The sequence below is a fragment of the Ursus arctos genome, unplaced genomic scaffold, assembly GCF_023065955.2.
Source record: "Ursus arctos isolate Adak ecotype North America unplaced genomic scaffold, UrsArc2.0 scaffold_20, whole genome shotgun sequence".
Classification (NCBI taxonomy): domain Eukaryota; kingdom Metazoa; phylum Chordata; class Mammalia; order Carnivora; family Ursidae; genus Ursus; species Ursus arctos.
Genome location: NW_026622875.1, coordinates 47,595,027 through 47,607,398, shown reverse-complemented (window position 1 = coordinate 47,607,398; position 12,372 = coordinate 47,595,027). Strand labels below are relative to the sequence as shown.

The 12,372-nt window shown below is 40.0% G+C and overlaps 1 protein-coding gene across 6 annotated transcripts in view; it reads right to left on the bottom strand.

Moving 5' to 3' along the window:
- Nucleotides 1–12,372, bottom strand: part of ULK4 (unc-51 like kinase 4) — a 592,175-nt gene that overhangs the window by 406,910 nt on the left and 172,893 nt on the right. The gene's annotated exons all lie outside the window — the stretch shown is intronic.

Here is a 12,372-nt window from a genome sequence, read left to right as displayed (position 1 = left end):
CGAAACATCTGGATTTCACATGTCCCTTTGTCCCCTAGTTTTATGATCTCTGCCCTTTAACAAACATATGACTTCTTCAACCCACTGGCATTCAGTATATCAATCTCTGACCAACTGTGCCCAGCCCCAAGGAACATACTGGACCATCACTCCAGATACCGAGGGTGTGGTTGAGAACATTCAGGCTCATGTTTCGTCCCTTTTGCTGAACCCACCAGGCACCTTCCCAAATGCCCATTTCTCTTCATTCTTGAAAGGGCAGTGAGTTCACTGATGTCACGTGAAAGCCCCTTTACATCTCCTGTGTCATCATCCCTCATCATTCTTCTTCTCAACTCCCTTGTCCTCACTCATATCACCCAACGTCTACTTCCAAGAGAAAACTTCCAATCAACTCCTACCGTCAAGTGGAAAGAGGTGGTTTTGTACATAACACAGATATGCATAAAGTATACTGAAATCATAACACTTAGCAGTCACGTGGCTCTCTTCATAGATCTGGTCATGCTTTTTGTCGCTGTTGCTTACTATTACCTGGAGCTCTACATGAACACACACGGGCGACACCGAATCAGAAGTTTGTTTCGATCAACCAGTTAGTATCCTCTGATTACAGCGCTGGCCACACTCTTAACAAAATACATGGCATTCGTCAAAATGCAAGGAAAATACCCATGAATCGGCAGAAATGTATTGATACTACTTGAGGAATTCATAGCACCAAACTTCTTGATGGTGAGTAAACCACAGAAATGAGACCCTGAGACTTCACGATAAGTGGAATCTAAGAGCTTCAGCAGATGTGAGACAATGCATGGGGGCAGGCTGCTCAGCCAGTCAGCCTGGAGCTCCCAGAACATGCAGCACCACACACCATCGTTATGACCGGGAGCTTCTGAGACAAAGAGTAGCGACTTCAAGAACCTCTTGATTAGGTGGCCCTGTTCCCTCAGCCCAATCCAAGGAGTGGGACCTGAAAATACCAAGGCCAGGGAAACTCATCTTCCCTTACTGCTCCCTAAGCAGGGTTGCCTGACATCTCCCTGCTCAGCCTCACCATCTGCCCAACAGCTTTTCTGAAGTGAGAGAATATGGCATCTCCTCCAAGATGAGTATTTCAAACACACCCTCTAACCATAATCTGCTCTTGATCCTACTTGCACGTTCTTCCACTGTGACCGATCTTCAACTTCGGGGAAACTTCTAATTGAATCCATGACATTTTCTCCAATCCATCAGCCTTCTCTCTTCTTCACTTACTTCCTGCTTCGATTATATCCCATCGTCTACCATTTCAATACCTTCTTGTCCCCTGTCTTTTCTTTGCACCCATCTAGCCAAACGAACTCTGGATGTGTACAATGGTCTGCTTTCTGGATGCCTGCAGAGCAGGCTGCTGAAGCCAAACTCCACCATAAACGTGTGGCACCGCTACTGAATGGCCCAGAGAAACACCAGCAATCTGACTATATTTCATTGGTCAATGTATGCCCAGTCTATTTTCAAATTCTTCTTCTCTTCAAACCCCCAAGAGTCCACCCTGTCATGAGACTCTCAGTGAGTGATTTTGCCTCCTACTGTACAGAGAAAATAGAAAGCATCATGAAGGAACTCTCCCTCCTAATTCTTAACATGCACACCTACTGTGCACCCCATCCTACCCCCCTTTCCTCCCATCCCAACAGTGGACCTATCTCTCCTTCACTCTGCTTTAGATCTCAATCTCGCCCCCCTTCTCAGAACCTTAAAACTGCCAATTACTCATTTTCCCTTTTATATATTTACTTTCTCCCAGTTAACAAAATAATTTTCATGTTCTTGTAGCAACTTCCTCATTGCCTCTCTCGGCCCCTTCTCATCAAACCTCTTAAAAGAGAAATCTATACCTAGCACCCCCACAGTTCCTCCTACATGTTCCTCAACCCACCCCAGTCTGATTCAAGCTCATCACTCGCTTGAAGGTCACTGACAATCTCCATGACATCAAATCCAGCAGGCACCTGTCAGCAGCATTCAACACTGTTGCCACCCCTCCTACTCTTCTATATATCGTGACACCATACATTCCTAGTTTTTTTCTTCAGTTTCTTTAGTTGGTCCTTCTCTGTGTCTTTTGTTGACTCGTGCTCCTCAATGCTCAAGTTTATCAAGACTCAGTTCTAGATCTACTGCTCTTTTCTTACTACCATTTTACCCAAGCAATCTCAGCCCCATCAATGATTTGATTTCCACTATATACACAGATGTTTTCCAATTACATAGCTGCAGCCCAAGGCTGGTCTCTAAGCTACAGACCGATATATTCCACTGCTGATTTGACTTCTGCTTTTGTTTGTCTCAAAGGCATTTCAAAATCTACATATCCTAGATAAACATGATTATTATCCCAATAAACCTGGTTCTCTTTCAGAATATAACATCCCATTTTAAGGCATCACTCTCTACCCTATTAATACAAACCAGAAACCTAAGAGTTATCCTCATCACCTTCCTTTCTCTTACTTCCCATTCCATGTCAATCATTAAGTGCTCCCCAAACCCTTACACATTTCCACTTCCAATCAAGTGCAAGCTTCCATACTGCCTTCTCCTGGACAACTATGATAACCTCCTAGCTAGTGTATGTTCTTCTACCCTGTCATTTTAACCTTTATACACCCTACATCTATGTGGATCTTGTCTATCAAGTTGCTCTTGTGCTTAAAACCTTTCAGTGGAATCCCACTGTCCTTAACATGGGAGTTCTTAAAACTCCCTAACATGACCTTCAAGGACTACAGGGTCTGGCCCCCAACTGCACCTCCAGCTTTGCTTACTTTCCTCCCCTCCATTACACTGTTCCTCTTCCAGCCCCTCTCACCTTCCCAGCAACAAGGTATTGCCTCTCTGCCTACAAGGCTCTTCTCTTCTCTCCTGGCCAGTGAACTCCTACACATTCTTCCTCATTCGAAGACTTCCTTAAATTAAATCTCTCAATGATATAGTCTCATAGCACAGAATACATGAAGGCCTTTACCTAAGTACAGTTTTATAATGTAATTTTAATTATCTGATAATGTTTGTCATCCCAGGAAATTTAAAAATACAATAGGGCAAGAACTCTACCTGATTTTGCTCGCCACATCTTTCCACTTGTGAGCATAGTTCCTGACATAAAATAAGTGCCCAATAAATATTAGCTGACTAGACACATATCGCTCTTGAAACTGCCCTAAGACTTCACCTAGTTCTCTGAAGCAATTCCTTGGTCCTGACTTTTCCCAACGCCTTCTTCTTAATTTCACTGTTTGACAGGTTTGGCATTTATATTGCTGGGTTATATAGGAAGGAAGGAAGGAAGGAAGGAAGGAAGGAAGGAAGGAAGGAAGGAAGGAAGGGAGGGAGGGAGGGAGGGAGGGAGGGAGGGAGGGAGGGAGGAAGGAAGGAAGGAAGGAAGGAAAGAAGGAAGGAAGGAAGGGAGGAAGGGAGGAAGGGAGGAAGGGAGGAAGGGAGGAAGGGAGGAAGGGAGGAAGGAAGGAAGGAAGGAAGGAAGGAAGGAAGGAAGGAAGGGAGGAAGGGAGGGGAAGGGAGGGCGGGAGGGCGGGGAAGGGAGGGAGGGAGGAGAAGTGAGGGAGGGAGGGAGAAAATTTTTAAGAAAAGCTTTTTCTCGGGAAGAGATACCGTAAGTAAAATCAAAAGACAAATGAGGGAAAAAATACTCTCCATTTGGTTCCTCAAGGGATAACTGGATAAAGATTTGGTATACAAATACAATGGAATATTATGCAGCAAGACAAAGGAAATCCTGCCATTTGAGACAACATGGATAGATTTTGAGGTCACTGTGCTAAGTGAAACAAGCCAGACAGAGAAGATAAATACTACATGGTATCATTTCTATGTGGAATCTAAAAAAAAAAAAAAAAAAAGTCAAACTCATAGAAACTGAGAGTAAAAAAGTAGTTGCCAGATGCTGGGGATGGGGGAATAAGGAGAGGTAGGTAAGACAGTACCAACTTTCCTCTATAAGAGCAATAAGATCTAGAGGATCTAATGTAAAACATGGTGACTATAGTTGAGAACCTTTAATGTATAATTGAAATTTACTAAGAGAGTAGAATTTAAAGGTTGTCAAAAAAAAAAAGATAAATCTGTGAGTGGTGAATGTATTAATTAGCTAGATCGGGGAGTCGTTTCACAATGTCATCAAATCACCACAATCTACGCTTTAAATATCTCACAATTTTATATGTCAATTATACCTCAATAAAGCTGATTTTTTTTTTAAAAAAAGACAAACTCGGCAATATTTCCAATTCATATCACAAAAAACTATTTTATATGTATACACACACACACAAATACATACATACATATTTATGCCTCCCAGATATCAATTAGAATACAACTTAGAAGCCAAGAGAAAATATGGAGGATAGGAAAAGGCAGTATACAGAGAAGATAATATAAGTGGCCCAAGCAAGAAGATGCCCCACTTTGCCCATAATAAGAGAAATGTACAGTTGGCCCTTGAACAACGTGGGGGTTGAGGGTGCTGAGCCCCTGGCACAGTTGAAAATCCACATATAACATTTGACCGTCTCATCTGAAAAATCCTAACTACCCAATGGATTCCACTGAAAGGTTTTAAGCACAGGAGCAACTTGATGGACAAGATTGGAGCCACAACGGATCACTTCGTACTGTGATATGCAATTTCCTACAGAGACGAACTGCTGCTCAAGCACAGACCACTGGGGTCACATGATGTTTTAAGCAGATACTCCCAACACTTGAGCTCACTGCAACTGCTATAGGAAGTAGCTACAAAATTCTTGCAGTAGTACAGCATGCACTACAGTGAGTTTTAGTAGCTGTGATTTAATACTGCATCTTTACATTTGTTTCTATCTCTCTCCACTACAAAGGGCACCCAGTATAGTCTGTATGCTTAAGTTGTGATAAATTTTAACATTTTTTTAAAAAGTTTATCTACTTATTTTAGAGAGAGGAAAAAAACGCACCCACGAGAAGGGGGAGGGGCAGAGGGAGAGAGAAGGTGGAAGCAGACTCCCTGCTGAGCTCACAGCCCTGTGTGGGGCTCATTCCCAGGGCGGAGATCACAACCTGAGCCAAAACCAAGAGTTGGACGCTTAACTGACTGAGCCATCCAGGTGCCCCAAGTTTTAACTTTTTATAATAGATTTATATGTATTTTATGGCAGTAAATGATAAAAGAGACTAGTACCTACATACGTTTTATGCATTCATGGCATACCCAAATTTTCCTTAATTTTTTCAATGTTTCTAAGCTATATGCTACATCTGTAAGTTTTTTTCAAATTGTCACAAATCTCCAAAAAATTTTCCAAAGTATTGAAAAAATCTGCATATAAGTGGACACATACAGTTCAAACCCATGTTGGTCAAGGGTCAACTGTATATTAAAATAACTCTTTTTAGCCTTCAAATGGCCAAACGCAGTAAGTTTGATAGCAAGGACGGCCATCAAGACTCTGGAGGATACCAACACCGTGGTGCTGCTGGTGGAAGTGGCACAAATCCCAGAGAGAGCAGGTTGGCAGTACCTTCAAAACTTAAAAAAATCTAGCAAATCTACCTCTAGGAAGAAATTATTCCATATATACTTGTATACATGTGACACATTCATGTTCTCCTACTTATAACAGTAAGATATTGAGGAAAGTGCTCAGCAAAAGAGAGTTGGTTGAATAAAATACGGTCCATCATTACACTGAAACTATTGGAAAAAAAAAAAAACAAGGAAGCTCTCTATATACTATAGGGAAAGAACAATGTATAGGAGACACTGTTAAGTAAAATAAGCAAAGTCTGAGACAGTATTTTTTGTGTGTAAAGAGACAAATAGGACCTATATTCACATTTGCTTGGATAGAAAAGTCTCTGGAAGGATGCACAATCCATCAGCAAAAAAATAATAATGCTTAATTCTGCATGATGGTGCTCTGGGGCTATGGAACACTTTTGAATTTTCTTTGGTTTTTGAACCATGAATACAAGTTATCTACTCAAAACATGAAGTAATTATCATTGCCCTACAGAGTCCATTTTTTTTAAGTCACAGGAATAAAAGGCACAGCATAGGGAATATAGCCACTGGTCCTGTAAAAGCACTGTATGGCCACCGATGGGAGCTACGCTTGTGGTGAGCACAGGATAATGTTCAGGGTTACTGAATCACTATGTTGTACACCTGAAAATAATGGAACATCGTGTGTTGGCGAAAGAAAGAAAGAAAGAAAGAAAGAAAGAAAGAAAGAAAGAAAGGAGAAAAGAAAAAAAAGAAAAGAAAAGAAAAAGAAAAAAAGGAAAAGAAAAGAGAAATGAAATGAAATTGTTTAGGTGGTGTAATGCTCAATAGCACAAGATACTCTACCAAATGATAAATGCTGAGTGCAGGCAAACAGACTCTCTCTCTCTGTAAGATCTATAGAGTTATGCTTTCTCACAGTGCCAAGTGTCAGGATGACTTTTAAAAAACAGTAAGCCAACAACAGTACCACAGCAGTACCCCAAAAGTTTGTTATGGTCTGTGGCCCAATAGGATTTTTAGATATTTTTTTCTCCTTTCCTTCAGCAGAGTCATTTCACCTACCAATATTAAGATGGAGCTGTCACCCAAACGTGTATATAATTCCCCACAGCACTATCTAAAACTATGATCCTGAACAAATTTCTTAAACTCTTAAAAAGCTTCAGTTTTCTAATTATAAATGAGATAACAATGCCCAGCTTATAGGATACTGCTGTGAGAATTCAACGAGCTAGTAGCCTGGGGTAGGACACACAGTTAACTCTCAAGAAATGGTAGCTAGTCCTGCTAATTATTGTTATTATTAATAATTATTATTACCCCTACCACCAAACTCAACGAACTGCTTTCTTGAGTGCACAGGTCGTAAGAGAAAGATCCCAGAGGACAAACTATTCTTCATCCTACTCTCTTATTCATAAATCATCATGGTCAAAAATCTTGCCTCCAGCTTCCCCTGCATTTGGAGCCCTGCCTCAAGTGATTAGAGTAAGAGGGAGTACGCCGTCTTTCAGTAGATGATGTGGAAATACAGGTCATTAAAACTTTACTACTCCTTTTGATGTAAGAAAAATGTAAACATTTCCTGTAAGGAAATAAAATAGCTATCAGGTCAGCTTTGTTTTAAATGAACATGCAGAACGTACTGCCATTTATTTACCCAATCTTCTACTAAGAGACATTATGGCTGCTGTCAGCTTTCATTCTTACAGACCATTCTGCTGTGAACGCTGCTGCATCCATCTCCTGAGGTCCAGGGGCGAGAGTGGCTGGGGTACATATATAGGAACAGAACCACGAAAGTTCTACATCATTGCACTGCCCCCACTATTTCCCAAAGTGGCTGTCCCAGTGTACTCTCGATAGCCAGGTAGGACTTGCCTCTGAGTTACAAGCTCATCGATATCTACTGGTGTCAGATTTCATCTTTACCCATCTACATCTTGTGGCCTTCATTTGAATTGTTATCGTTATTAACATGGTAAGCATATTTTTGTATCTCTTTGTTCATATTTCCTATTTTGTGAAATACCTGTTCAGGTGTTTTGCTCATTCTCCCACTGGGTTTTCAATCTTCTGTTATGGACTTGTAGGCATTATTTATATGAGCTAGATCCTTCCTCTTCCCCTTCTTTTCCCTTCTTTCTCTTTCTTCTCCTTCTTTTGGTTTTTCCCACTGAAGTCCTCAATTCACTGGAAACTGATGTGTCATATGGATTGGGAAGGAATCCAAATCCATTATTCTTCCAGGTAGATAACCACTTGCCTGGTACTACCAACTAAAAAGGTACTTCCAAAACTACGTGTGAAAGAGGAAGGGTAAAATAACAAATACATGGCAAAGTCTGATTAAAAAGCAGTTGATCCCTAGATTAGCTCCTCTACCCAATGACCCCAGGCGACTGCCACTGAACTTGCACCCAGGCAGACACTGAAGTCTGGAGGTTTATTCTCTACAGAAAGTAAAACAGAAAGTTTCTACACTGGGAGAAAATAGACCAAATCAAAGAGACCACTACCAAAGTGCAAATAGGGAGAGACTAAGTGAATTCCCACTGGGGCTTCCAGCCCCCTTCTCTAGCAGGCTGCCAGAACTCTGGCAGCCAGGTCCCCACCTTGCAGCTGACGACTAGAATGCTCTTCATGCTCTTTAGCAGAACTAGCCCAAGACAGACATATTAGAGATATTAATGTTGAAGTTCAAATAAAAAATGCCTATACAGATGATCTTAGTGTGAAACTCAAAAGTCAAGAAAATTCATCCATGCACTGAGAACTTCTAAAACTGGCTGTCATTTCTTCAACTCTTAATCATGACCAAACATTACCACTTATCTACAGCCATGGTTTTGCTTGACATTATATTTGCTGCTATTCATCCATGCTCTTTTTCATTGCTGTATAGTATTCCACTGTGTGGCTATACCACAATTTATTCATTATTGATGGATGCTGGGGCTGTTTCAATTTATAAATAGTGCTAAGAATATCTTATGCTTGGCACATGTAAACATTTCTGTTGGGTATATACCTGCAAGTGAAATTGCTGGATCATGAAGCATTCTTAGATTCAGTTTAGTAGACACTGCTGATGATCAGTTTTCCAAAGTGATTATTAAGACAATGTACATTCCAACAGGCAGATATAAGAATTCCAGTTGCTCTACATTTTTGCCAAAATCTACATTATCAGCCTTTTTAATTATAGCCATTCTGGTGGGTATCCACTGGTACATCATCACAATCAACCTGAATTTTCCTGATGACTAATAAGACTATGCATCTTTTTGTGTGTTAAATGGCCACATGGAGATAACTTTTATAAACTGCCTGTTCAAGTCTTGTGCTCATTTTCCTATTGGGTTATCCCCTTTCAGTTCTTTAGATATTGTAATTAAGAGCCCACATTTATTATGTGTGTAACAAATACCTCCCTGTACCCGATGTCTTATTTCATTATTCTCTTAATGATGGTTTTTGATGGACAGAAGTTCCTAATTTTAAGGTAATCCAATCTATCAATATTTTCCTTTCTGACAGTGCTTTTGTGTCCTCTTAAAAAATGCTGGGGTCAACTTCAGGGTCACAAACATATTTTTATTTGCTACCTACTGGAAGCTTTATTATTTAATTAACATTTTTAAATTTAAACATGCAATCTACAAGAACTGACTTTTTTGTACAGTGTAACTTAATACAGTCTCTCTATACTGGTATCCAAAGTAATCCAGCACCACCTATTGTAAAAAAAAATCCAGCACCACCATTTCCCACTGTCCTCCCCTATCTCTTCTGCTTTTCTCCATGTTTTCCATCTTTGTAGCTCTCCATCCTGACCCCACCTTACTCCAGTAGATTAATTCTCTATTCAGCTGTGTCTAATCCACTGAACTCCTACTTTCAGTTATTATATTTTTCAATTCTGGAATCTCCATTTTGTTTGTTTGTTTTTTTAGCTCTAGCTCTCTATTGAAATGCCCCATCTTTCAAATTCCTTGAATATACTGATCTGGTTATTTTAAAGTCAACATCTGATAAGTCCATTGTTTGTATCCTCTGTGGATACTGTTATCTTGTTTGGTTTTTATTTTTTATTTTTTTTTGTCATATCATCTTATCTCTTCATAGGCCTGATTACTTTCTATTGAGGGTTAGATTCTATACATGAAAACTGGAAGAATATTTTGAGGTCTAGGATTAGACTTGTCCAGACAGGATTTACATTTGCTTCTGGAAGGCAGCTACGGTGTCAAGGAGCCTTGATCACCTGAATCCACTCAGAGATTGAGATGATTCAGAAGTGGGCTTCTCTCCTTGTTCCAGGAAATCCTTTATATAAATCATAGGTAGTCCAGAAACAGAAAACAGAGAAGCTGGCAATGTTTATCTATTGGAAATCAGGGGATCCAAAAGAAATCCTACCAAAAATTCACAAGAGTATAAAAAAAGCAAATTAACACTTGTCCATAAGGAACTGATTTTTCCTTAGTATTTAAATTATCTGTTACAAAATGTAATAATGTGCTACCTAACTACCAAAGCTTGAAATACCTTTTTTAAGGCAAAAACTACTCAAATAGTTTCCAAACAATAAGCAGAGACTTTTAACACATAAGAAAATATCCATTACCTCTGCTGGGAGAAATAAAAGACTGATGGGACCCATAACAATATCAAACTAACTCTAGAACGATGCTCCATTTCTTTGTGCTCTCCCCAGTGTCTGCCCATAACAGGATGTGTTTACACAGGCTATCGTAGGATAGACTGCCTTTACTGACAAGGGAACATTAGCTCCTAAAAGAATTCACGTTCTATGAAGAAAATAAAATGTGGGAACATTTGAGTGTAGTGTCCATAAACACTTTACATTGCTCTACAACAAAACTGTAAATGATATTTCTTAGCATTCTATAAAGAGCTCAAGCTAAAAAGACCAACAATCTGAACCGTAATCCAAGTAAACCACAAATAAATAAGATCCACTCCTCTTGCCCTCCCCCATTACCTGTAATAGAATTATTTCTGCCCAGGACATGTATGCTTCCCAATCTACTGCCTGCCCCCCATTTCCTTCCGTGAATCTCTATGATTCATTCCCACCAATCCCAATCTGACCACAATTTTCTTACTCCCATCTCCTAAGGAATCTTTATGCTCATTCCACACACATCCACCTTTATGCTTCCCTCATCTGCCTCCTACCACCATGCTTCTGTGGCCAAACTTTCATGTCCTAAAATTTTTTACATCTCTAGTACTTGAATCAGTGCAGTGCCTTTAGTAAAATGAGCTCGATGAGTACAAGAATAATGATATTCATTTATTCATTCAATATTTACAGTGTCCCCTATGCGCTAAGCATATTTCTAGATGATGGGGACATGGGTCATGAAATGTAGGTTCGAGTGGGAAGAAGATAGACAATTAACAAATAACTACAAAACAGTTTACATGGTGATAAGTTCTAAAACAAAGTTAAAGAAGAGGAAGACAATTAGTCACTTGTCAGAGAAGGCATCTCTGACAGGATAACATTTAAGCAGAGAGCAGAAGGAGTGAAGGAATGAGCAATGTGGAGGCCAGAGCAAAATGTTCCAGGCAGTTGGGAAGGCACACACAATATACCAAAGGCTAGCACGTGCTGGTGTGTTCTTGTCTGGCTGGAGCATAGTGAAAGAAAAGATCAGAGAGACAGGCTCCAGATCTTATAAGATGTTACAGGCCACGGTAATTGAATTTCACTCTCAATGAAAAGAATGGCATGATCTGACTTGTGAGTTAAAAACAGCGCTCAGCCTTCGGCTCAGGTCATGATCCCGGGGTCCCATGATTGAGCCCCACATCAGGCTCCCTGCCCAGGGTCCCTCTCCCCTCCCTCCCCCCTGCTCTTTCTCTCTCGAAAATAAGTAAATAGTCTTAAAAAAAAAAAAAGCACTCTGGATACTGTGAAAAGGACAGATTATACAAACGTAAGAATAAATACCAGTGAAGAGGCAACAGTCATAGTTCAAGTGAGAAATTATCATGGCTTTGGCAGGGATGGTAGTGTGTAAATGGTGTCAATTGATGAGATTCTAGATATCTTTTTAAGGTACAAATAATTAGACTTGCTATCAATCAGATACAAGATGTGAAAGAGAAAAGCCAAGAATAACTCTGTGTAACTAAACAACTAGACGAACAGAGCTGCCATTTACTGAAAGCAATATGGAATAGTAAATCTGGGGTAGAAAATCTGATATTAGACAAGTAAGTGTAGATATCATGTTAGCAGTTGACATTTGAGTCTGAGTTCAGAGGTAAGGTCTAGGCTGATGACGCTAATCTGACAGTGATCCATGCACAGATGGTATGTAAGACCATTAAGCTAAATGAGATCACCTGGGAAGGGAATGTCCAAGGGCTGAGCCATGGGACTAGTACTGAGACGGGATCATCAGGAAGGACCAGCAAAGGAAACGAGCAAGAGTTGACTAGTGAAGGAGGAAGAAAACCATGAAAAGTATCCTGGATGCCACACAGAAGTACTTCAGAAGCAAAGGGGAAGAAGACAGTAGACTTCTAAGTTTCCGGTAAAGGCAAGTCAGGTTTTTCAGACAAACCTTCCCACTATAAACAAACCAAAAAAGAAACATCCTGAATAAAATATATATTCATTTAATAATCACATCAAATTATGTAGAGTACAAATAAGCACAGGAAAAATGCCTAAGCAACTGTCTACTGTTATACAAGAACAGCGTGGTTCATATAGAACTTTCAGTGACAATGTCATACTTGGGTGCAAAAAGTCTTGTCTCAAACTATTTAAACAG